Source organism: Nuphar pumila, chromosome 10 (assembly GCF_984573655.1).
Source record: "Nuphar pumila chromosome 10, dmNupPumi1.hap1.1, whole genome shotgun sequence".
NCBI lineage: Eukaryota > Viridiplantae > Streptophyta > Magnoliopsida > Nymphaeales > Nymphaeaceae > Nuphar > Nuphar pumila.
The window spans coordinates 56,598,549-56,624,599 of NC_143258.1; the positions used below are offsets into that span (position 1 = coordinate 56,598,549).

General features: G+C 40.2%; 1 pseudogene; it reads left to right on the forward strand.

Moving 5' to 3' along the window:
- The window catches only part of LOC149826822 (CDK5RAP1-like protein pseudogene), a 91,881-nt pseudogene extending 66,117 nt beyond the window's left edge, over positions 1-25,764 (forward strand).
- The last annotated feature ends 287 nt before the right edge of the window (positions 25,765-26,051 follow it).

Below are 26,051 nucleotides of genomic sequence, written 5' to 3' on the forward strand. Positions count from 1 at the left end.
ATCCCACGCATCTAAGGACAACTCCTCGAGCTTCGCTTAGTCGTGCGGATACAACACGGGTCTTTGCCCAGTCGGTCCAGTAGTATACCGAACATGACACCTTCACAAAGGTTATGCAGGACTGACTCAACACGTCATCCACTCATACATTCAAAGCATCGCTGTACCTAGAGCTAATGCATTGTTTGATAATTAACCGCTCCCGCCTTTGGTACGCAGGTAGAGCTATTGTCCGGCCATCAACGCGACGTTCTGGGGGTTGATTATTCTATGTATTTTAGATACCCAGAGGCCTGTTGACCCTATCCATAGTAGGGCAGTGTGTTTCAACTGGGAGAATCCTACTAGGCCCATATTCGGATGCATCCTCTACTTGCAGTAGTTGGGTTCAATCCTTAGATCTTAAGGATAACCACGACCCCAAAACCCATGAGTGACTGAGGCCATCGTGGACTCTATCAGGTCCAAAGTAAAATACATGTCACTCAAGGCTGTACCATCACTGTCATTCCACAGTGAGCATAATGTCTGAAGGGGTCTGCCAGTCTTACAATTACTTGGACAGAATCTGCATGCCGTTTAGGCAGCCCGTGCTTTCAGCACTACGGGAGTATGTACCCGACCCCATTCAGTCTTCCCCAACACAGTCATTACTGAGGGGGTACCCCTAACACGATCTTCAACCGCGGGGTATGTGCGACCTTAAGTCTTATTCATATGCATGCAGAACACCGCTCTTTGGCACTTCGGCCACCACGAGCATCACACCTCTTTGGGTGGAAACAACACACTCTGGCTCTTCGGCCCTTACGAGTCTGGTTGTGTAATCGTTCTCAATGAGCATGCGTATAACTCGATCTAAATAGATCGGCTATTCGGCGTATTTTTACGCAACGAGTCCAAACCTAGCCAAGGCGCAACCTCTACTCCGGCTCAGCGGCCCTTACGAGCAAGGTGCCCTTGCAGGCACAAGGATACGAGCCGATCTGGCATCGTTCCATCAACGAACATCATTATGCCGTTCCATTGGTTCCGGCAGCTCTTCTGCCGACCATTTTGTCAGCACCTCCCCTGCTCTACCGGCAGTGGTGCGACGAACCCTTCTACGTTGTAGAGGGCAAACCATGAACTGGGTAGCACTCTGCTATATGTTAGAGTATCCTGCTACGTTCTTTCTGAGCTATTCTTAGCTTCTTCAGAAATTTCAGCAGCACTTCCTCTCTTTTACGGAGAAAGCGTGCGTTTCTTTTATCCATTTCAGCGGCATCTCCCCTCTTTGGTAGGAAATCACCACGCTTAATTCGGGGAAATGGATGCGCACCGTTGTGCGTACTTTGCATCCATCAAGGTTGCAGGAACCCTTGGCCATAGTCAGGCCATACGTAATTAACTTAGTCTTTACGTAAAATGCATTTTGCCAAAAAGCGAAGCCTTTCCAATAGGGGCTTCATTCGTCAAGCAGAATCTTGAACGAGGAGCGGTCAAGGAATCGCATGGGCGATTTGGAGTTGATCTCCATTTGAACGCTCATTTATGCGCTATATATGTAGTATAAGCAGAAGCCTGTGCTTTATACAGCGGCGGCGTAAAGAAATGCATATACTATTGTTCAGGGTGTGTAACTGAACGAAATATTCTACATATATAACAAAGCAGAAGCCTTGGCATCGTTCGACGCGACGGCGTAAGTAAATACATTGCAGAAAGCAGAAGCCTTGGCATCGTTCGACGCGACGGCGTAAGTAAATGCATAATCGGAAGTGCAGTAATCGGAAGTGCAGAAAACAGGGAGCCTTGGCATCATACGACGCGACGGCAAAGGTAAATTACATAGCCTGTGCGATATAAGACGCGTCGGCAGAATCAACAGATATACACCTAGATCTGTATCCAACGATAGTTACGAGGCGAGCGAGTGAACACCGAAGTGTCCTAGAGGGCTCAACCAAGAACTAGGGTGAGATACTATTTTTGAAGAACGCATATACTGCGCATTCGAACATATATATCTGACGATAGTTACGAGGCGAGCGCGTGAACACCGAAGCGTCCTAGAGGGCTCAACCAAGAACTAAAGCAAGATACTACTTCAGAAAGTATATTCTATATACAAACAGTCAAATACTTGAGAGAGATGGATCAACGAAGCGAACTTACTTCAAATCGTGGAAGAAACGGCTCCGGGTTGCTTCTTTGGCTTCGAGCCTTCCTTCGAGAGGTCAGACTAAGTCAGATGAAGCTGACTTAGTTGAGAAAGAGGTAGAGCAGGTCAAGCTACTCAACCTAAGTGGTTTGAACCAAACAGGGTTCGATCCAAGTCAACTGGGTTCAGCAGGTTCGAACTCAGCTCAAGTAGGCTAAGTCTGGGTTCAGAAACCCAAACCGGAATCTGGACCAAAAAGGACTTTGACTTTAAACCCAACTAGGTTCAAGTCAAGTCAACTGGGTTTGGACCAGGTCAAGTGGGTTCAGACCCAGGTCAGGTGGGTTAGGACCAGGTCAGGCAGGCTCAAGCTAAGTCAGGCAGGCTCAGACCAGGTCAGGTGGGCTAGGCTAGGTAGGGGAGGTTTAGGAGAGAGAGAGAGAAGGCAAGAGAGAGAGGGGGGGTCGAAATTTTGAGAAGAGAGAGAGTGGGGAGGGCTATTTATAGCCCAAGCCTACCTCCTCTTGGGTTTTTCCATGCCCCTTTTACCCCTTGGCTTCTTTTAAATTCCTGGAGGTTCCTTTTTAGGTGGGGCCCACAAGATATTTCCATAGGATATTTTGTGGGTCCCACAAGATATTTTCTGAGGAATATTTCTGCGGGTCCCACCAATATTTCTGTGGGTCCCGCAAGAATTTCGGGTTTCCGGCGATTTTTTCCGAAAAATTTTGAGTACGCCATTTTCTTCGTATTGACGTAACTAAGAAAGTTGGCTCGTACGAATCTATTGATTTCGTTTAGTTAGGAAGTTATGGCTTCCAGAGTGTTTGAGCATATATTCGCAATTCGACGAATATCCTAAGTATAACTGGCTCGCAGGAATTGATTCGTTTCGCATTCTGAGAAGAAATGCTATTTTTACCGGTAAATGCCTCATAAATTTTATTCAGATATTTTCTGAAAAATTGCGGGTCTTACATCATTACACCCTTAAAGGAATTTCGTCCGCGAAATTCAGCTAAGAGTACAAGGTGAAGAGTTCAGGATATTTATCCCGCATATCCGATTCGGGCTCCCAAGTGCAATCATCGATTCCATGATGTTGCCACCTCACTTTAACAAGTGGAATGACCTTCGTTCTTAGCACTTGCTCCCGTCGGTCCATGATCTCCACTGGCCTTTCTTCTACCGTCATATCTTCTCGGATGTCAATGTCTTCATGTTGAATGACGTGAGAAGGATCATGAACGTACTTTCTAAGCATTGATACGTGAAATACATCATGTATTTGCGCGTATTGTGGTGGCAATGCTACTCGGTAGGCAGTCTCTCCGATTCGGCTCAAAACTTCGAAGGGACTAGCGAATCTGGGGCTGAGCTTCCCCTTCTTTCCAAAACGAAACACACTCTTGGTTGGAGAGACCTTGATAAAAACCTTATCTCCAACCGCAAAAGTGAGTTCCCTACGCCGCTGATCAGCGTAGCTCTTCTGTCGACTCTGAGCAGTCAGTAGCTTCTTTCTGATCATGTGGACCTGCTCAGTGTAATGTTGCAACACAATGGGCGAGTCCTAGGTTCGCTCACCCACTTCTCCCCAATGGATTGGTGATCTACAGGGTCGTCCATACAAGGCTTCATAGGGCGCCATCCCAATGCTAGCGTGGTGGCTATTATTATAAGCAAATTCAGCCAACGCTAGGTGGGAATCCCAATCACCTTTCCATTCCAGCATACAGGCTCTTAGCATATCTTCAAGAGTCTGTATGGTTCGTTTTGATTGCCCATCTGTTTGGGGATGGAATGTTGTACTGAACTTGAGTTTCGTCCCCAGGGCTTTCTGAAGCTGCTCCCAAAAGTGAGAGGTGAACTTCGGGTCACGATTGGATATGATCGAAATCGGCACTCCATGGAGTCTAACGATTTCCCGAATGTAGATCTCCGCCAATCGTTCAGTTGAGTATCGAGTGTTAATTGGCAGGAAGTGAGCAGACTTGGTGAGTCTGTCCACGATCACCCATATCGAATCGTGTTGTCTCTTGGATCGAGGCAATCCAACGATGAAATCCATCGTAATGCCTTCCCATTTCCATTCTGGAATCTCGATCCGTTGCATCTTTCCACCAGGGCACTGATGTTCGATCTTAACTTGCTGGCAGATCAAACACTTCGAGACAAACGTAGCCACATCACGTTTCATACCCCTCCACCAGTACTTTCTCTGTAAATCTCGGAACATCTTCGTACCTCCAGGGTGAATGGTGTACTTGCTATTATGAGCCTCCTGTAGTACTTCCTGTCTTAGCTCAGGATTATTTGGAACCCAAATTCTTTCTTCCATCCATATTCCTCCATCTTCTTTCAAATGGAAGAAAGTGTTATCTTTTTCAACACGAGCTTTCAATTCCAAGTACTGGGGATCCTTGAACTGTTCGGCTACGATGCGATCGAGGAACTCAATGTGGATCGTCAAACATGACATTTGGATTCGGCCAGAATCAGCCAAAAATGGCCTCCAGTTGACGAAATCCTCCATCAACTTTCATTGTCCGGTTAGGCTGGCCATAGTGCCAACAGTCTTGCGACTAAGGGCATCTGCTACAACATTCGCCTTTCCAGGGTGATAGGAAAGCGTGAATTCATAGTCTTTGAGGAATTTCAGCCATCGCCGTTGCCGCATATTGAGTTCTTTTTGAGAAAAGAGGTATTTTAGGCTTTTATGGTCCGACATGACCTCAAATTTCTCTCCATAAAGGTAGTGTCGCCAAATTTTAAGTGCGAACACTACCGCGGCAAGCTCAAGATCGTGGGTTGGATAATTTTTCTCATGGACTTTCAACTGTCGTGACGCATAGGCGATTACTTTGCCATGCTGCATCAACACACAACCCAGACCTGTTCCCGAGGCATCGGTATAAGCCACGAAGCCTCCCTGACCAGAAGGTAAGGTAAGGACAGGGGCAGTGGTAAGCCTCTGTTTGAGAACCTCAAAGCACTCCTTACACTGGTCAGTCCATTCAAACTTGACTCCCTTTTTTAGTAATTTCGTCATCGGTACTGCGATTCGGGAGAAGTCCTGTATGAACTTCCGATAATATCCGGCAAGTCCAAGGAAGCTGCGGACCTCAGTGATATTTTCTGGCTGCTTCCAGTCCATCACAGCTTCCACCTTCGCAGGATCCACTGCGATTCCATCTTTTGAGATCACATGACCAAGGAACATCACTTTATCTAGCCAGAATTCACATTTTGAAAACTTAGCATAGAGTTGGTTATCTTGAAGGGTTTTCAAGACGATTTTCAAGTGCTCCATGTGTTGTTCCTTGTTCTCAGAATATACGAGAATGTCATCAATAAAGACGATGACAAAGCTATCCAAATATGGTCTGAATATCCGGTTCATTAGATCCATAAAGGCAGCAGGCGCATTAGTGAGTCCGAAGGGCATTACTACGAACTCATAATGGCCATATCTCGTTCTTAAGGCAGTCTTAGGTATATCCTCTTCCTTTACTCTGAGTTGATGGTATCCTGACCTGAGGTCGATCTTGGAGAACACCCTCGCTGTTCTGAGCTGATCGAATAAGTCCTCAATCCGAGGCAACGGGTACTTATTTTTAACAGTTGCCTGGTTAAGCATCCGATAATCGATGCATAACCGAAGGGATCCATCCTTCTTCTTTACAAACAGCACTGGGGCTCCCCACGGTGACACACTCGGTCGGATGAACCCTTGTTCCATCAGTTCTTCCAACTGACACTTCAACTCACTGAGTTCAGCTGGCGCCATTCGATACGGGGCTTTGGATATCGGCGCTGTTCCAGGTAAGGATTGAATTCCAAATTCAACCTCACGAAGTGGCGGAAGTCCTGGCAATTCCTCAGGAAATACATTGGGAAACTCCCGTACCACTTCCAAACTCTCAAGGGGTTGGTCGTTGGATTTTTCCACCAAGAGACTCAACAGGAAGGCCACACAACCCTTCCTAAGGTATTTTTGTACCTTAAGTGCTGATATGAGCCTTTTCTGTGGAACAGGTTTGGATAACCGGTATTCCATCTTAGGCAATCCGGGTCGAGATAGAAATACTCTGCCCTCGCGGCACAGAATCTTGGCATTATTCTGAGCCAACCAATTCATTCCCAGAATGACATCGTACTGTATCATATCGATCAGGATGGCATCAGTAGGCAAGTGTTGCCCTGCTATCTCAATATCCAAATTTTTCACACACCGGATACATTTGGTGCGTGAACCCAACGGGTTATACACTTCGATCATTTTATCAATTGGTTGCACCGAAGCATGGAGTTGTTCGGTGAAATCGTCAGAGATAAACGTATGAGTAGCACCACAATCAAACAAGACGTAAGCTGCATGTCCATTAACAGGTACGGTGCCTTCAATCAGGTCACCATTTTCGACTTGTTTAGTCGTTACAGCATATACACGACCTGCAGCAGGCCTTTGTTCTACTCTAGGTGGAGGTCGTTGAAACTGAGAACGCTGTGGTGCTGGTCGAGAGGGTCCGGCAGATCCGGCACTACTCCTCTGTTCATCTGCAGCCTTCTTGGCGCAATCCCTTATAAAGTGGCCCATCTTGCCACAATATAAGCACCCACCAATGTCACGAGGACATGGCTTTCCAGGGTGGTTCATACGACACCTTGGGCAGCTGAAGTTGGACTGCTGACCATTCGGAGTTATGTTCTGTCTTGGCCTCACGACTTGTTGAGTGTTGTTCCCTCCTTGGAACTTCTTCTTTTGAAAGGGTTGTCGTGAACCCTGGCCACTTGGGAACGTCCTTTTACGATTCCCACCATTCACTATGGGCTTCTTTGCTATGATCACTTTAGATCGCGCCCAATCCTCTTGGATTTTTGAAGCTGCTGCTACCGCAGCCTGAAAAGTCGAAGGCATGCTTGTTATCACTCGAGATCGCAGCCCTTCGCGCAGACCATTCACATATTTGTCGGCCCTTTCTTGGTCTGTTTCGAACAATCGAGAGCAGTAGCGCTCTAGATTCTGAAATTTGGTGGTATAGTCCATTAGACTCATACCGCCCTGTTCCAACTCCAGAAACTCCATCTTTTTCTTGTTTCTGGAATGCAACGGGAAGTAGTTATCCATAAAAGTCCTCCGAAAGTCAGTCCAAGGAATGACTTCGACTTATGAGAACTGGATAAGTTTAGTGGTACCCCACCACTTCCGTGCATTGTCTTTCAACCGATACGTGTCAAAATTGGTCTTCTTTTCCTCTGGTACTCCCAGTACTAAGAAGGCACGTTCCGTCTCTTCGATCCAACTCTCCGCGAGCTCAGGATCGGCTCTGCCAATGAAAACTGGTGGGTCAAGCTTGAGGAACTTCTCATAAGTTACTCCTCACAGGTGCTCGTTTCGTGGTGCGACTGGTTCTGGCCTCGTTTCACGGATAGCTGTAACCAGGTTGTTGAGTGTCTCCAACAGGAATCCTTGCGTATGGGACTCCTCGCTTGGTATGGTTCTCCTCGTCGTAGGAGCCATTTATCTATGCACACACAAGCACTTGTTTTTAGTTTCTCAATGTATATATGGAAGTAAAAGCTTTATTTACTTAATATACATCACATTTACACAAGCATCGCCTTAAACAAAATGTCATGCCGCACTGGCAGACTTTAGGCGTTGAGAAACTATATACATGAGTCTACTGACTCCAAAGCATCACCAGTCTCTTTAAGACTTGGATTTCTTTGATGATGACGAACTCCAAAAGGTCCATCTATTGCCACATGACCTTGGAGCAGGCACTACTAGCTTTGGCTTGGGCGGCACTTCCGCACTAGCAAGCGAATATTGGGGATATATGAGGGACTCCAGTCCACTTTCCCAGTCAGCAAGATCAAGACTCTGGGAGTCTGGAATAATGATCGGCGAACAGAAAGAATCCCCTCTTTTGTTCCTACCATTTAAGCTTGGCATATGTGATGCCGGATGGTAGCTTGGCGAGTGATAGACCTCCGCAGGGAAGTTCAAATCAAAATCCCTCAGCCTTGGTAATTCATCAAAAGATGTTGGGGTATGGTTGCTCCCAACACTAGAGTGATGCGGTCCACTGACACGCGAAGTCTCATCCCTGAGACCCTTTGAAGCCCGCCGACCCATATCGGCGGTACATTTCCTTTGGCATTCGTTGGCGGAATGCCCATCTTTGCCACAGTATTGGCAGTCTTGGACTTCATACGAGCATATCCACTCATCGTGCATGACCTTGCAGCGATAGCAGTATCCACGCGAGTCATGAGTTGCCATCTATACAAAGATGCACCCAGATCAGAACAAAAGTATAAAAACATATACTTACAGTGCGATATCGGGACTATGACGGATCTTGAACCAGGTTTCTCAGACACATGCTCTGATACCAATTCTGTAACGCCCCGGATTTCCAAAACAAAGCTAAGTTAAAATTTTCATGAATTTCTTTTTTTTTTTTTTTTTTCATTGCAGCGGAACTTAGAAAAGCTTTTAGCAGCGGAATAAAACGATAATGAGTCGTCGGTTTTAGAAAACTCCGAGCACGTTGCAGGTATGTGGCCAAGCAATTCATTGACCACCAAGGTGTTCCATTTTATCGAAAACTCATGTTTATTACAACACTACTGCTTAGAAAAGCAGTGTAGGTTCAATAAAAGGAAGCAGTACAACTCTGTCTAGAGAAACCCTGGAACTCGATGCCGCCTTGCTCCGCATATCGCCACGCAGGTCCAACACCTGAAATCCCCATTAAACGGGGTCAGAACCACTGATGGTCTGGTAAGCATGCAGTCATACATCCATTCAACTCAAATACGATAATGACCACTCAGGGTCGCAATGCGCAATAACGACGCTCAAGCCTCCAAGACTTAGCGTATATCGCAAGAGCCTCCGTAGGGCTATGAGTTGAACATCCGCTCGAGTCCTCATGACTTAGAGCAAGCCTTTTCAGGGCTGTGATTTGAATAGCCGCTCAAGTCTCCACGACTTAGCCATGACCTCTTCCGGGTCTCAAAGTGATGTCTAGCTCAAGTCTTCATACTTGGCACATCCGTATCCCACGCATCTAAGGACAACTCCTCGAGCTTCGCTTAGTCGTGCGGATACAACACGGGTCTTTGCCCAGTCGGTCCAGTAGTATACCGAACATGACACCTTCACAAAGGTTATGCAGGACTGACTCAACACGTCATCCACTCATACATTCAAAGCATCGCTGTACCTAGAGCTAATGCATTGTTTGATAATTAACCGCTCCCGCCTTTGATACGCAGGTAGAGCTATTGTCCGGGCATCAACGCGACGTTCTGGGGGTTGATTATTCTATGTATTTTAGATACCCCAGAGGCCTGTTGACCCTATCCATAGTAGGGCAGTGTGTTTCAACTGGGAGAATCCTACTAGGCCCATATTCGGATGCATCCTCTACTTGCAGTAGTTGGGTTCAATCCTTAGATCTTAAGGATAACCACGACCCCAAAACCCATGAGTGACTGAGGCCATCGTGGACTCTATCAGGTCCAAAGTAAAATACATGTCACTCAAGGCTGTACCATCACTGTCATTCCACAGTGAGCATAATTCCTGAAGGGGTCTGCCAGTCTTACAATTACTTGGACAGAATCTGCATGCCATTTAGGCAGCCCGTGCTTTCAGCACTACGGGAGTATGTACCCGACCCCATTCAGTCTTCCCCAACACAGTCATTACTGAGGGGGTACCCCTAACACGATCTTCAACCGCGGGGTATGTGCGACCTTAAGTCTTATTCATATGCATGCAGAACACCGCTCTTTGGCACTTCGGCCACCACGAGCATCACACCTCTTTGGGTGGAAACAACACACTCTGGCTCTTCGGCCCTTACGAGTCTGGTTGTGTAACCGTTCTCAATGAGCATGCGTATAACTCGATCTAAATAGATCGGCTATTCGGCGTATTTTTACGCAACGAGTCCAAACCTAGCCAAGGCGCAACCTCTACTCCGGCTCAGCGGCCCTTACGAGCAAGGTGCCCTTGCAGGCACAAGGATACGAGCCGATCTGGCATCGTTCCATCAACGAACATCATTATGCCGTTCCATTGGTTCCGGCAGCTCTTCTGCCGACCATTTTGTCAGCACCTCCCCTGCTCTACCGGCAGTGGTGCGACGAACCCTTCTACGTTGTAGAGGGCAAACCATGAACTGGGTAGCACTCTGCTATATGTTAGAGTATCCTGCTACGTTCTTTCTGAGCTATTCTTAGCTTCTTCAGAAATTTCAGCAGCACTTCCTCTCTTTTACGGAGAAAGCGTGCGTTTCTTTTATCCATTTCAGCGGCATCTCCCCTCTTTGGTAGGAAATCACCACGCTTAATTCGGGGAAATGGATGCGCACCGTTGTGCGTACTTTGCATCCATCAAGGTTGCAGGAACCCTTGGCCATAGTCAGGCCATACGTAATTAACTTAGTCTTTACGTAAAATGCATTTTGCCAAAAAGCGAAGCCTTTCCAATAGGGGCTTCATTCGTCAAGCAGAATCTTGAACGAGGAGCGGTCAAGGAATCGCATGGGCGATTTGGAGTTGATCTCCATTTGAACGCTCATTTATGCGCTATATATGTAGTATAAGCAGAAGCCTGTGCTTTATACAGCGGCGGCGTAAAGAAATGCATATACTATTGTTCAGGGTGTGTAACTGAACGAAATATTCTACATATATAACAAAGCAGAAGCCTTGGCATCGTTCGACGCGACGGCGTAAGTAAATACATTGCAGAAAGCAGAAGCCTTGGCATCGTTCGACGCGACGGCGTAAGTAAATGCATAATCGGAAGTGCAGTAATCGGAAGTGCAGAAAACAGGGAGCCTTGGCATCATACGACGCGACGGCAAAGGTAAATTACATAGCCTGTGCGATATAAGACGCGTCGGCAGAATCAACAGATATACACCTAGATCTGTATCCAACGATAGTTACGAGGCGAGCGAGTGAACACCGAAGTGTCCTAGAGGGCTCAACCAAGAACTAGGGTGAGATACTATTTTTGAAGAACGCATATACTGCGCATTCGAACATATATATCTGACGATAGTTACGAGGCGAGCGCGTGAACACCGAAGCGTCCTAGAGGGCTCAACCAAGAACTAAAGCAAGATACTACTTCAGAAAGTATATTCTATATACAAACAGTCAAATACTTGAGAGAGATGGATCAACGAAGCGAACTTACTTCAAATCGTGGAAGAAACGGCTTCGGGTTGCTTCTTTGGCTTCGAGCCTTCCTTCGAGAGGTCAGACTAAGTCAGATGAAGCTGACTTAGTTGAGAAAGAGGTAGAGCAGGTCAAGCTACTCAACCTAAGTGGTTTGAACCAAACAGGGTTCGATCCAAGTCAACTGGGTTCAGCAGGTTCGAACTCAGCTCAAGTAGGCTAAGTCTGGGTTCAGAAACCCAAACCGGAATCTGGACCAAAAAGGACTTTGACTTTAAACCCAACTAGGTTCAAGTCAAGTCAACTGGGTTTGGACCAGGTCAAGTGGGTTCAGACCCAGGTCAGGTGGGTTAGGACCAGGTCAGGCAGGCTCAAGCTAAGTCAGGCAGGCTCAGACCAGGTCAGGTGGGCTAGGCTAGGTAGGGGAGGTTTAGGAGAGAGAGAGAGAAGGCAAGAGAGAGAGGGGGGGTCGAAATTATGAGAAGAGAGAGAGTGGGGAGGGCTATTTATAGCCCAAGCCCACCTCCTCTTGGGTTTTTCCATGCCCCTTTTACCCCTTGGCTTCTTTTAAATTCCTGGAGGTTCCTTTTTAGGTGGGGCCCACAAGATATTTCCATAGGATATTTTGTGGGTCCCACAAGATATTTTCTGAGGAATATTTCTGTGGGTCCCACCAATATTTCTGTGGGTCCCGCAAGAATTTCGGGTTTCCGGCGATTTTTTCCGAAAAATTCTGAGTACGCCATTTTCTTCGTATTGACGTAACTAAGAAAGTTGGCTCGTACGAATCTATTGATTTCGTTTAGTTAGGAAGTTATGGCTTCCAGAGTGTTTGAGCATATATTCGCAATTCGACGAATATCCTAAGTATAACTGGCTCGCAGGAATTGATTCGTTTCGCATTCTAAGAAGAAATGCTATTTTTACCGGTAAATGCCTCATAAATTTTATTCAGATATTTTCTGAAAAATTACGGGTCTTACAGTGCATGAATGATACATTCATCAGACATTTAATATTTGCAGAATTAAACTATATGCAATGCAATCCTAGTCTAAGCTGAAATTTAAATTCTTATTCCAAATTTAATTTAATTTACATCACTATTGAATTTAAATACAAGAAATAAAGGAAAATAAAGTCTTCAATGTTCCTGCATAACTACAAAACTTTGTTAATGAAGATATGTTGGCTTTTCTAGGTTTATCCAGTAATATCTAGAAATTACTGGATTTTGCTAGATATAAGCCTTTTTGCCATGATTCCCTTAAATAAATATGATAAAATATGAAGTAAAATTGAATAAATAAGGAAGATAAGATATGAAATTTCGAATTTGGGGTCAAAATGACAAAAATACCCCTAATAACAAGACTATGGCCTTGAAATTAGGGTTTTCAGAAAGATATTTGGTAAAATGCAAGTTTTGAAATTCAAATGAGAATAAATCAAATTAAATATGATGTGACATGATTAAAAATATGAAAACTAGGGTTAGGAATTTCGAAATTGAGGTCAAATGACCAAATTGCCCCTGATAGCAAGACTATGGCCTTGAAATCAGGGTTTTCTGAAATAGATTTTGATAAAACTTGAGATTTATGATGGAAATAAACACAAAATCAAACATGAAACATCCTAACATGATTCTAAACATGAACAAACCCTAAAACCACACACTTATGCACGAAAATCAAGAAATATCACAAAAATTGTGATTTTGACAGTGTTTTTGGATCTTTCAGGTATCCTGTTTTGCAATTTGATCAATTCAGACATCAAATGAAATCTAAATTTCATAAAAATTAGCAAAGACACTTATTATAACCCTAAAATCAGATTGGAATTGCAAAATAAATTTTTTGATATTATTTTAATCTGAAAATTGCATTAACAACCTAAAATAAGCTATTTTTAACCTAGGTCACATACCAGTTTCAAAGTTAGACCCGAATCAGGGGTCAATCTTTCATGAAAACTTCTGACCTTTTACAGAGATAAACTAGGAATAAAAACAGAGATTTCCCAATTTTCAGATTGGAAAAATCATCTTTGGTTAGGGAGAAACCCGCCCGGCAATCTGAACTAAAATCTAACAAACCTAACAGGGGTTAAAACAGACACTTCAGATTTAAAATACATGAATAAATAACAATGTTCATCAAAAATATCTAAGATTTTATCCATGAATAGTCAACATAAAAATAACAATACTCACGTTTTACAGATCACGAATCGGATCTGTGGTTTGGGATATATAAACAACACAAGTCTGATTAGGGTTTTGGTAAACCCTAACGAGTTTTAAATTAAAAATCAGATTCTCTGACAGAGGAAAAATACTGAACAGATATCAAAAAATCTTAAAATTTCACAGTAGATATATCTAATCAATATGAATCCATGGCACTTTAGAGATCTCAAATCGGATATAAGATGAGAAAAATATCATCACAGCAAGTTACCTTCCTGATTTTAACAATGATTTTAAAGCTTTAAAAACCCAATTTGATATCTGATTTTTTTGACAGGGTTTTCGAATCCCAAAAACTCTGATTTTTTTACAGTAGTTCAATCACATATGCATGTATCACATATAAAAAAAATAAAAAATTAAAAGTGAATATTGAAAGCCAAAATAACAATCTCTTTTCTGATCTAAGCTTAAAACACACAGAAATTTGATAAAACCTAATAAAGCATGCATTAATCAATAAAAACAATAAAGAAAATACCAAAACAGTAAAATAAAATTGATTTCTATGCTGGAGAATGTGTAATAAACATGAATAAGCAAATAAATAAATAAAATACAGGGAATCCATGGCTGGAATTTGCTTTCACCTTTGAAATCATGGATTTAACCCATTTAATGAGTAAATCTCACGTTTCGTCGGTTAAGAACATGAAAAATGTACCTCTCATCGATTCTAATGGATTAAAATCCTTGAAATCACCCTCAAACTGAGTTAGATCATCTTCTTGGGTCGATTTTGGGGTTCTTGGATGAAATCCATGGTTAAATCCATGAACACAAGAGTTTCCATGGTGAAATCTATTAAAAAATCATAAAAAACTAATAAAATATTAATAAAATAATATTCAATAAACTCACCTTGGGGCTGCAGCTGCAATGGAGGAAGGTGGAAGTGCTGGAGAGGAGAGAGAATCCACGAAAATTTGAGAGAAAAAGAGCTCTCTTTGACCCCCTTTAGGTCCCCTATTTATAGATTTTTTTTTTTGATTTGTTTAGGAAGGGTTTTGATTTTTTTGCACTCTTTTTAATTGTTTTTTATTTTTTTGGACTCTTTTTAATTTGTTTAGGAAGGGAGGATGATTTTTTAAGAGAATTCTAACCTAAATAGGCTCTAATTAATCCCTAATTAACACTTATTTAAACCCTAGAAAGTCCAAATGTGGCACCACCTAGTATGGACCCACATTTGGTTTTTAAAACCTGAATTTAAAACCTTTAAAAACCAATGGTTTAAAACTTAAATAAAATGGATTTTCAAAATTATTTTTGACTCCTCTAAATCCCTAACTTAACTAGGACATTGACTAACCCTAGTCTAACCTTGACTTCTTCAAATGTGGTGCCACCCCGAGTGGGCCCCACTTGAATTTTCAAAAACGATTTTAAAACTTGAAAATGAGAGGTTTTTCAAAAGAGATTCAAAAGTAGACTTTGAGATTGAAAGTTTTGAAATTGTACAGAGTCTCAAGCGAACTGGAACTCCGGGTTAGAGTCCTGGATTTTTAGGACTCTGTGATTTTGATTTTTTAAAAGCCAAATAAAGGAGTTTTTAAAAAGATTTCATCGAAAATGGTAAAACAAGTCAGAAAATACAGTCAGGGTTAGACTCCTAACTCAATCAAAACTCTGAAATAGAGTCCTGAATTAACTGGACTCTACAAAATGACCTAATTTTTGAAAAACAAATGAAAATAAATAAAAATAGAAGTAAAAACAGACTTCAAAATAGACTCCTGACTGGACTAGGACTCCGGGACAGAGTCCTGATCGGACCAAAACTCTAGATTTTTTTTTGGTATTTTTTAAAAAACAGACGAAAGAACTTGTGAAAGCAGTGAAAACAATAACAAGTATTGAAATAGAACAGAGTTCTGATTCAACTGAGACTCTTAAGACAGAGTCCTGATTGAACTAGGACTCTGAAATTTTTGGATTTTCTGATAAAACAAATGAGAGGATTTTGAAAAACAGTTAGAAACACGATGAAATTGAAGTTTTGGTTCAGAGTCCTGATCTGATTAGGACTCTAAGAAAGAGTCCTGATTCGATCAAAACTCTAAGAATTTTGGTTTTCTGATAAGCAAATGATGAAATTTGGGCAAAGCTTTTGAAAACCAGTGAAAATGAAGTATAAAAAACAATTTTGGATAGAGTCCTACTTCGATCAGGACTCTGGGGTAGAGTCCTGATTTGATCAGGACTCTGAGATAAAATCTCAGAATTTTGAAATTCTTTGATAAAAGTGTAATAGTTTTTGTAGATTGAAAGATTTCTGAAAGATTCTCTCAAAATTGAAATCAAGATCAGAGTCCTGATCCAACTAGGATTCTCTGAACAGAGTGCTGCTTTGACTGAAACTCTGAGTTTCTGACTCATTTTGAAAGATTTGATTGAAAATAGATAAAATAGCTGTAAAAGATTAGGGTCCTAATCTGATTAAAACTCTGAAGAAGAGTCCTGATCCGATTGGACTCTTGAAGAAGAGTTCTGATCCAACTAGGACTCTAAAATTTTGGCCAAAACAGAAGATTTTAAAAGATTTTCTTCGAAAACAGGTAAAAGGTAGTGAAAAGTAGAGTTCTGATCCGACTAGACTCTGGAAAAAGAGTCCTGATCCAACTAGGACTTTAAATTTTTTGAGATTTTTGATAAGTAAAGGAATTCAGAAGCGACACCACCTAAATGGGTCTCATATGAGAATTGAAATCAATTGAAATTGAGTTTGAAATGAATCCAGATTGTTTTCTGAGAAAATATTTCAAAATATAAAGTCCTGGGGTTGGAAAATGACTGAATGTTGAGTAAAAACCCAGGTTTTGAAATTGATTTTTGAAAGAAAAAGTTTTAAAACTCAAATCTGGATTAAATATTTTGAAAACACGAGTGCTGGATCTCGAAAATGGGATGCAATGACATGTAATGCTATGCAATGCAATGAAATGATATGCTGAATTCATGCAATGATAAACAATGACACATGAAATGGACAAACACTGGATGAGGGTGAAAATTTGGGGTGTTTACAGCACCCCAAACCGTGGAATAGCCAATGTAATCCCCATTAGATGGGTTATCTCCAGAATTCGCTCTTGACACGTGAGTGTGTCGCACTCCTTGAGAAAATACTTACACCTTGGTGTCCGTTTCAGTTCACTAGTTGTGTAAACGGGTGAGCACTATTGCAAACTCTACGTACATAGAGCCTACATTGGTTACAAGTCACATACATTGTCCAGTATTTTTGTATCGGGTCGGCAGGCGCGGCACCCAAACTGTGGAAATGCTAATGTTATTCCCATAAGTTGGGAATATCGTAGATTTCAATCTCAACACATAAGTACACCAAATTGCGAGTCTTCCCTATAAGGGTGATCTCATGTTACGTAAAGTGCAAATCTTAATGGTCTAGATCTAACTACTTGAGTGATGAAATTTATGAAATTGCATGTGCATGCCTCTTAGAATTGAAAAATTGTTCACTCACTTGCACATTATCTTATTTTTTCAGATATGCAGTTATATCATGCCTCTGTTCTTTATGTTTTTGCAATTGACAAAAAGCATGTGGTATCTAGTACACTTTGCATGTGGCACATCCTGACACTCGTATTGAGTAGTGCGTACTTTGACTGGTACATTGTTTAGGGCATTGGTGAGTGCACGAAGTGCACTTACTTCATGAAATGAAAAGGCCGATATACAAGTTAAACACCATAGGGTATGAATAAACATGATTGTATTGGACTTGGTTGGAGTCACTGGGCAAAGACCTTTCTGTCGTGAGTGAACTCACTTGTGACTATACCCTAAATTAGAAAAGAAATAATATGGTGTTAAGATCGCTTTCATGAGTGATGTGCTCTTGTTAGCCGTGTGAGGCTGAGCACGTGGATGGGCAGGCTAAGTCCTCGTTTGCGTACCCCGCGGGGACTACGAGGCATAAAATCCTCGTCAAGAGGTATGACCGAATAATGAGCCTAAGAAAGATAAACCCGCTTCGCCCCATTCACAAAACGGTTCACCTTGGAGAGGGTGGATGGTACAACCCTGAGTGACTTGTCGTTACTACGACACGTGTTTTGACAGGAGCTGTAGCATCCTTTGACCTCCAGTCACTCAGAGTCAGGGAGGTCGAGGTTGCCTTTTCAGGACCTCACTACTACAGTAGTATGGATTGCAATCCTTACCTATGCGAGAGTTTCTCTCAGTTGCGTGCTGCTCGCATGAGGTTTACTCGGTCTGTAGCATCCCCGATTACCACATTGGAAATATAATAATAGACGCCGGGTGCATGTCTCACAGAATGCGAGGTTCCTTCGCGTACCCGAAGGAGTAATCAGAAGAACTTAAAGACTAACCAGTTGTGAACACCTCAAAATTTTCAAAAGTTTGTAAATACTCCCTTTTTGCCCCTGACCCCATTTTCTGAGTAATTAAAGCATTTTTAAATCTAAATTCCATTTTATTTCTCAGGTTTTATTGAAATTAAATCCATTTTATATATCTGACTCGATCTTGGATCCAGATCCAATGTTAAAATCCAAATCTGAGCTTCACTATCCAATTTTCATATTAAATTTTACAAAAATACCAAAAATAAATTCTAAAATGCTCAGATAGTCGATCCAGTGTCCATTTGGATTTGAGACTCTATATTCCTCGATTCGAGGTTTAAACCTCGAATATTTCTTCAAAATCCAGATGTAAACCCATTTTCTGAAGAAAATTTGAAAAGATAACATCGAACTTTCAAAAAAGCCTTCTTTTGTAAATATTTGTAAACTTTTTAGAAATCCCATAGCTTTAGAATTTTTGTTTTCAAAAATACAAAAAAAAATATAGAAAATTTCAAGAAAAGAACAAAAAAAAAAAGAAAATCGAAAAAAAAGAAAACACAAATGGCCTTTTAAAAGCTCCCTTTTGAAAAAGCGAGTTCGTAACAAACACTTTTTAGAAAAAACTTTTGTTAAAGCCTTCCTTTTAGAAAATTTTATAAAATGGGGGACCCAATCTGAGAGGGACCTAACCGCCACCTCTTATAAAATCGACCCTCAGGGGGTCGATAAAGGCATCCATTTTACAATCCATTCTCCCCTTCGTCCATCGCTCCTCTCGATTCTTCTTCTCCTTCTCATTTCCCTTTACATTGCCTTCCTCCCTTTGGGGCTCTCCTTAGAATCCCTTCCGAAGCCAGTAAAGGAACCTCCGCCTACTTTTTCAGAATACAATCAGGCCAGAGTTTCTGCAAAACTCCGTAAAAGGAGAGCTCTCTCCTTGGAATCCCTGCAGCAGAAGGTAAGTGACGCATTCCCTTCATTTCCTATTTGATTATCGTATTCATCTAAGTCTTCTTGAGTTTCCTCCCTCTTTTCCTTCATTTTGATTTTCCATAGAAATTTCTTATTGTCAGATTCTTTTTGCTTAAAATTCGTTTTCCTTTCATAGCATTATGGAAGGTATCGACCTGCATATAGCAGGATCGACCCTCCATTGCTACAGCAAGTGGAGATCCACCTTCCAACATATTTCCTTCATCTTTCCTTTATTTTATCTTTCTTTATTTTTTTTATTTTTTTTTATTTTTTTAATTTTATTTCCTTTTGTTGTTTTTGTTCTTCCTGATTTATAGTCGATTTGTTCCTGATTTTCGTCTATTATTTCTTTGTTCACATCAAAATCTTAATCCTGTCTTGATGAATCGACATGGGTTTTGATTTTGCTTCTATGCTCTGCTTTTTTTTTAGTCTCAATTAGTTATGTTCATCTGGATTCTTATGTTGATAACACTGAATTTGTTATCCTAATGTCTACTGCATTATGGCTCAAAGTGCCATCACTACTGCAATTTGATTTCCTATTGTTTTTGTTATTTTCTGTTGATCGTAATTATTTGAGATGTTTTGATTTTCTGATTGATGTATATTGGTTGTACTTTTGGAGTGGTAATTTTTAAAAGATATGTTTCAATAAAAACAAGGAAAAATCGTCAACCAAAGATAATAAAAACCGACTTTCCATAGAAGTGGCGAGTACGGGTAGAATCCACAGGGAACATGATATATTCTGAATTAAATCTAAAATAACAATTTATTAATATCACAGAGTTTTACAATTATGTCAATATTACAATTCTAATTTAAATAACAATCTAAAAACAGGAGAATAAACTAAACAGGTATCTAAGTCTTCTCCAGATCGTTAGGGGTAAATCTGTCTTTTCACCACATGTGTAGTTGCACTTCATATCTGAAATACATCTGTAAATCTTGGTTTCTAACTTATCAACCTACACAATAAAAACAAAAAGTCAGTAAACAAGTAAAAATTACATCTAAACTACAAGCTCCAATTAATTCTATGCTAATTAATTCAATAACTACAATTAAACAAATACAGAAGACTAAAAATTCAATTTCTAATTAAGCTAACTATACAAATCAATCCTAAGCAGTCTAACCATAGTTAATTCACTAACTAAAATATCAGAAAATACTAAAAACTACGTTAGATCAAACAATTAACGAAATGACTGTTCTATCCCTAAGCAGTGCAAAAGTGGATTCTAACAGCTTTTCACAAACAGATGATTTGAATGGTCAAACGAATACCAAATTTTATGAAATCACTTTTGTTCTGTTCTTGACAGATTCAAAAAGATGACACTTTTTATAGATTTGGAGATTTCATTCTGGAACTTCAGATATAAGCGTTTCAAAATCAGGATAATTTTGGAAATCGCAAGACCCGAAATTGAAAATTCAGAAAAAGCTGTTTTCACAAAACGCTTAAAAACCAAACCAAATCAACTCGAAATGAGCTGAATTTTGGTATGCAGATAGTGAACACACGGATGTGGATAATAAAAAAAGAATTTCTGGAAAAATCTAAAAATATCCACATAAAATAACGAGTGCACGACAGGGTAGGGTTTAGATTTAGTGCACTATTCATTTATGTAAATCCACTTAGGACAGTGTAACATTAAATCATATGGAAAAACAGTCCTAAATTAATCTAGACTACTGCTAAACTACAGAAAAAGAACAATAATTAAACTAATTCTAAAACTTGTAACAGAATTAAATAAACTAACACTAAACCTGATCTAAACAAGTCACTACTATTAATCTAATCTAAACTAAGTTATAATTCTAATTAGACTAACTACATAAGTGAAATTAATTCTTTCTAATATACACTATATAATGTAAACTAATTAAACTAAATATTTAACAACTCTAAAATCTAATTAAAACAAACATTAACCTAATAATTAACTCAACTAGGGTTAGTAGGAGGTCGGTTAACTACCTAGGGTTGACTAGGATTATTTACTAACTAGGGCTGGTTAGGGTTCGGTTAGGGTTAACTAGAGTGGCGGTTTAAGATAGGGTTTTGAATTACACGCCACCCTAAGGATTAACTATAGACATTAATTACATACTACTTACTAAACTAAGAATGCAAGGAATCAAATTAACACTAAACTATCTAATTAAATTCCTAAATGACATGCAAATTAACATTAATACAATTCTAACACACTTACTAAGTTAAGCTACACGGTTTTTACAATCTAAGTTAATACATACTAACTACTACTAATATAACTAATTTAAACAAATAAATGACACACAACTAACATTGAGGAAGACCAACTACACTTAACTATTTTAGAAAACACGATTTTTCAAAATCTAATCTAAGTCAATAAATGCTAAAATTAACACTATCCTATCTATGTTATGTTAGAAAAGAAAGTTAATCAAAGGACTATAAATGCTAGAAACCGAATTTGGTAATGAACATCCTCCTCCATTTTTACCTTAATATTCAATAGGAAAGCTTATAACTTCAAAACCGTCCAGCCTACTGGGACCCACACATTTTCAATCTTTCTTTAAAAGCAAGGGATTCTTTTGAAAATCCTTTCCTAAAGCTTCATACACATTTTTGGTTGGCTTTAAAAGAGAATATAGCATTTCAACTCTTGCCAAAACTCGTGTAACCAAGTTTTGGAAAGTTATTTGAATTTCAGAGGGGGTTTCTACATTTGCAAAGATAATCATCTATAACTTGGCTGGAAAAGATAGTAAAGCTTTCCTTAAATGTAATCCATGGATTTGGAGGGCTTTCAAAGACCAAAATCATCTTTCACATAATGACTCTATTGCCCCTTATCCAAAATATAAAACTATTTAGTAAATTAATCTACTCTAATATGAACTTAGCTAAATTAAAATATACACACTAATACCAAGTCTAGGAACAGAAAATGAAACACTAATTTATAAGCACTGACTAATTGAGATTCTACATCAAAAATCGACCCTCTAAGTTAAATCTAAATTAACTAAAATGAAAATCCAAGAAGGTAACCACTCTAATTAACTTATGACTACAACTAGTATCCAACACATCAGAAATTAATCTATAAACTGCTAACTACAGAAATTTGAACCAAACACGAGTTGCACAAGACATTACATTAATTTATCAAACACAAATCAATTAGAAATACATTTGAACTACACTAGGACGATACTATGAATCTAAGCTAAACTATACTAACACACGTTCATAATTGGAATTTTAAACTATAACACACATACATTAATCTAACCAACATGCTGTAATTAAATAAATAAAACAGAAAAACGCTAATCAGAAATCTACTCCAATCGGCTAATCTAAAAACAATATAGAAATTCTATTTAACTAAATCTACTCTACAATTAAGACTCCTTCAATCTACACAGGAAATTCACTAATTCAAACTAACTGAAATTAATTTTGTCAGACTAATATGCACAGAAAAATATTACATCTTAATTAAGCAATAGTACAGAGTTAGACCTTCAATAACGTTCAATGAAAAAACAAAGAAACTAAAAATTGAAAACACAATTGACGCATCTAATTACTCACCAAATTGATGTTCACATAGAATTGGTAAACTATAACTGGACGACAACCTAAAAACAAAAGGAAAAAAAACTCGATCTTTTAATTTTTCACAAACCTGAAAACACACAAAACAAAGAAATAATACCTAGATCCTACGGTGCTGGTCTCAAGCACCACACGTCTACACTAAGGCTGGAAATACAAACACAGCAATCACGTCAAATAAAAAATGAAACACTACACACCCACACACATGATTTGGGTTCTAACTAGAAGAAAGAGATGAGAAGATCTTACCTCAAGGGAAATCCGATGACTGAGGGGAAGGAAAGAGTGGACTTTGCTAGGATTCACGGCACAAAGGACCTCGGTGATGCTGTCTAACATCTCTTTATTGTACTTTCATAGGGATCTACAAGAGATGGTGCTCCAGGGTTCAGGGTCGGTCGGCCATGGAAGAGCGGATCCTCTGCCATGGCGGATACACTCCACCTGCAGCTGCAAACACACAACCTCGATGATTAGTTTCAGCAGGGTGAGAAGAGAAGACATATCTGAAAAGAAGAGAATGAAAGAATAAGAGTTGGCATCTCCATTGGAGTTGGCATGGCTTCCATGGCCAACCATGGATGTTGAAGAAGAATGGATGAAGGACGGCTGGTAGGAGGGTGGCTGGAGTAAGAGTCGTGCCCCTAGGGCACGAAAACCAAAGCAAAGACGAGTTTCAGCTGGGCGTTTTCTTCCTTTTAAACGCTGGCCCTTATTTTCTGAGTTTTTCAGAAAAAAGATTAAAAACTAAAATTTCACTGGACACCTCTTTCTACAGGGGGTTTTTAGAAAATGATTTTATAAAACGTGAATGGCTGGAGCTGGGATGGATCTCTATGCTTTTGGTCCAGATCCAAGGCTCAGATGGGCAGTTTGGATCATGAATCTTCAGATTTGCTCCGAGGTTTGACCCGCTACACTGTAAATGCCATAATTTCTTCATTTTAAGTCCGGTTTTGATGAAATTTGAACCCAAGCTCTATAACATCATTATGCATCTAAGTGTGGACCTTAAACCTATAGATAATGCATTTATGCAGTAAAAATATATTAAGAAAATGTATAATTTATGCATCATCATATATCCCTCTTTGTTCCATCAATTTCACGAATGACAACACTCAGTACCGTGCTCTGGTTCTGTAAGTCTGTTTTCTTGTCTTGTGTTTGTTACCTGCCATGCCATATGATCGAATGTTAGATCAATGGAAGTTTTGTTGCTGTTTTCTGTTCATGTTTTCTTCTGTTGTCTTTGTTTTGTCATTGCGATTTCTATCTTCCATCTTTTGTTAATTTGACTTTATTGTACAAGTATCATGTTTTGTTAGCATACCATACCATATTGGATTGCATCGGCATCGTCATTCACAATGAGGTTTACTGCAAGAGGCTTACTGTTATAGAAAAATTTCTGGATCTCTGTACGCCAAAGCTTTCTCACGTTACCTTACTCCTTTTTTTTGAGTCGAATACTCATCATATTCACCATCTAGGATGCTTTCGTTTGCATATATTCTGACCATATTGGGTATTTTAGCATTCTGCATTTTCTGCATTTCCTTGATTCCCCACTTTCTGCTCTGGATACATCATCGTGCAAGGGTATTTAACCCCTGTCCAGTTTTCTTTTAGATTTGGAACAACTGACTTTTAAGTTGTACTCCGCCATCGAAGTGGCTTTCTTCATCTGCTGCAAAGTGTTATCTAAATTCGACTTGCCTACTATGTGCTTGTTGGTCGATTATTACCAGTAGGTAAGCTGATAGTAGGAATCGTGTCCTTTTTTTTCATGTCTCCTCTGGATCTTTTGCTAAAAGTGCATTTGTCCCTGCGGCAAATCATTGCTGGCAAGGGACATCTGTGATGCTCAATCATTCTCTTGGATTGCCCTCTATGTTTAGCCTTGAATCATGTGTTCTTTTCATTATGCTTGGTCATTAAGCATTTCCTTTGCCATACACCTAAAATTTCTCGGCGATTGCAAACCAACAAATGGCTATCAAATTCATCTTTGAGGGGTCTTGTTGGTGTTCAAAGCAATGCAATTTCTTCTTTAGTTGATCTTCCATGAAGGATGCTTGAGCATTCTGCGCCTGAGCATCAACGTGTTACACTTAAGCCCTTGCAAAGGCTTGTTGGACCAACGAAATTTGGCAGGGGTGAAGGTGTCGTCATATGCAAGAACTAAGTTGTCTGATACAACATGGAGCTAGCTACAATCTTTTCTTGGGGCTATCGATGTTGTTTTTCATATTCTCGGCAGGAGGCGTATTTACCACGAGACATATGGATGTCAGGTGAATCTCAATGACATGGAAATTGTTCTCTCTATAATGAAGCATGCTGGATATGCAGACGTGGTGAAAACTCCAGAGAGTGCAGAAATTATTTTCATAAACACTTGTGCCATCCGTGACAATGCTATGCAACGTGTATGGCAGAGGCTTAACTACTTCTGGTTTCTAAAAAGGCACTGGAAGAGCAACGTTGCTATCGGACAATCACAATCTTTGCATCCCCCCAAAGTGGTTGTCTTGGGTTTCATGGCTGAAAGGTTGAAAGAAAAGATACTCGATGCTGATAAGATGGTCAATGTAGTTTGTGGACCTGATTAATACAGAGATTTGCCTCGTTTGTTGGATGCAGTTGACTATGACAAAAGGGAATTAACACACTCCTATCACTTGAAGAGACTTATACAGACATTAATCCTATGAGAATCTCCACTAATTCAGTAACTGCATTTGTTTCTATAATGAGGGGATGCAACAATATTTGTTCATTTTGTATTGTACCATTCACCAGAGGCAGAGAGAGATCTCGTCCTGTGGAATCAATTGTTAGAGAGGTAGGTGAACTTTGGAAGGAGGGTGTGAAAGAAGTAATGCTTCTCGGTCAAAATGTGAACAACTACAATGATTCATCTGGGACTGATGAAAATATTAAATCTGGCGCTGATTGGAAATTTAGTGAAGGATTTTCTAGCATGTGCAAAATTAAGAAGATGGGAAAGCGATTGTTTGACCTCTTGGACATTTTGTCTTCTGAATTCTCAGAGATGCGATTTAGATTCACATCACCACATCCTAAGGATTTTTCTGATGATTTATTATATCTAATACAAGATAGGCATAATATCTATAAGAATATTCATTTGCCAACACCGACAAGAAGGCATCGGGTTCTGGTTCAGGTTTAGGATGTCATGTTGTGGAAGTGGTGGACGTGAGATGCAGTATCTCAGATAAGATTTGGTCAAGCGCAGTTATGAGTCTTAAAAGGCTTGGATTCTCTAAGCTCTCTGATATTTCCTAGGTGAGGGAAGAAAAAAAGAAGAAGAAAAAGGTGGAGAGACAGGTAAACAGAAGGAATATGGATTTAGAGTTCCCTGGTCTCCAACTTCAGCTTTCTGTAATCAAACATGGGTGTGCTTTCTGGCTGAGTATTGTTGCAAACAACTTCAACCAAAGAGCAAGTGTTTTTTTA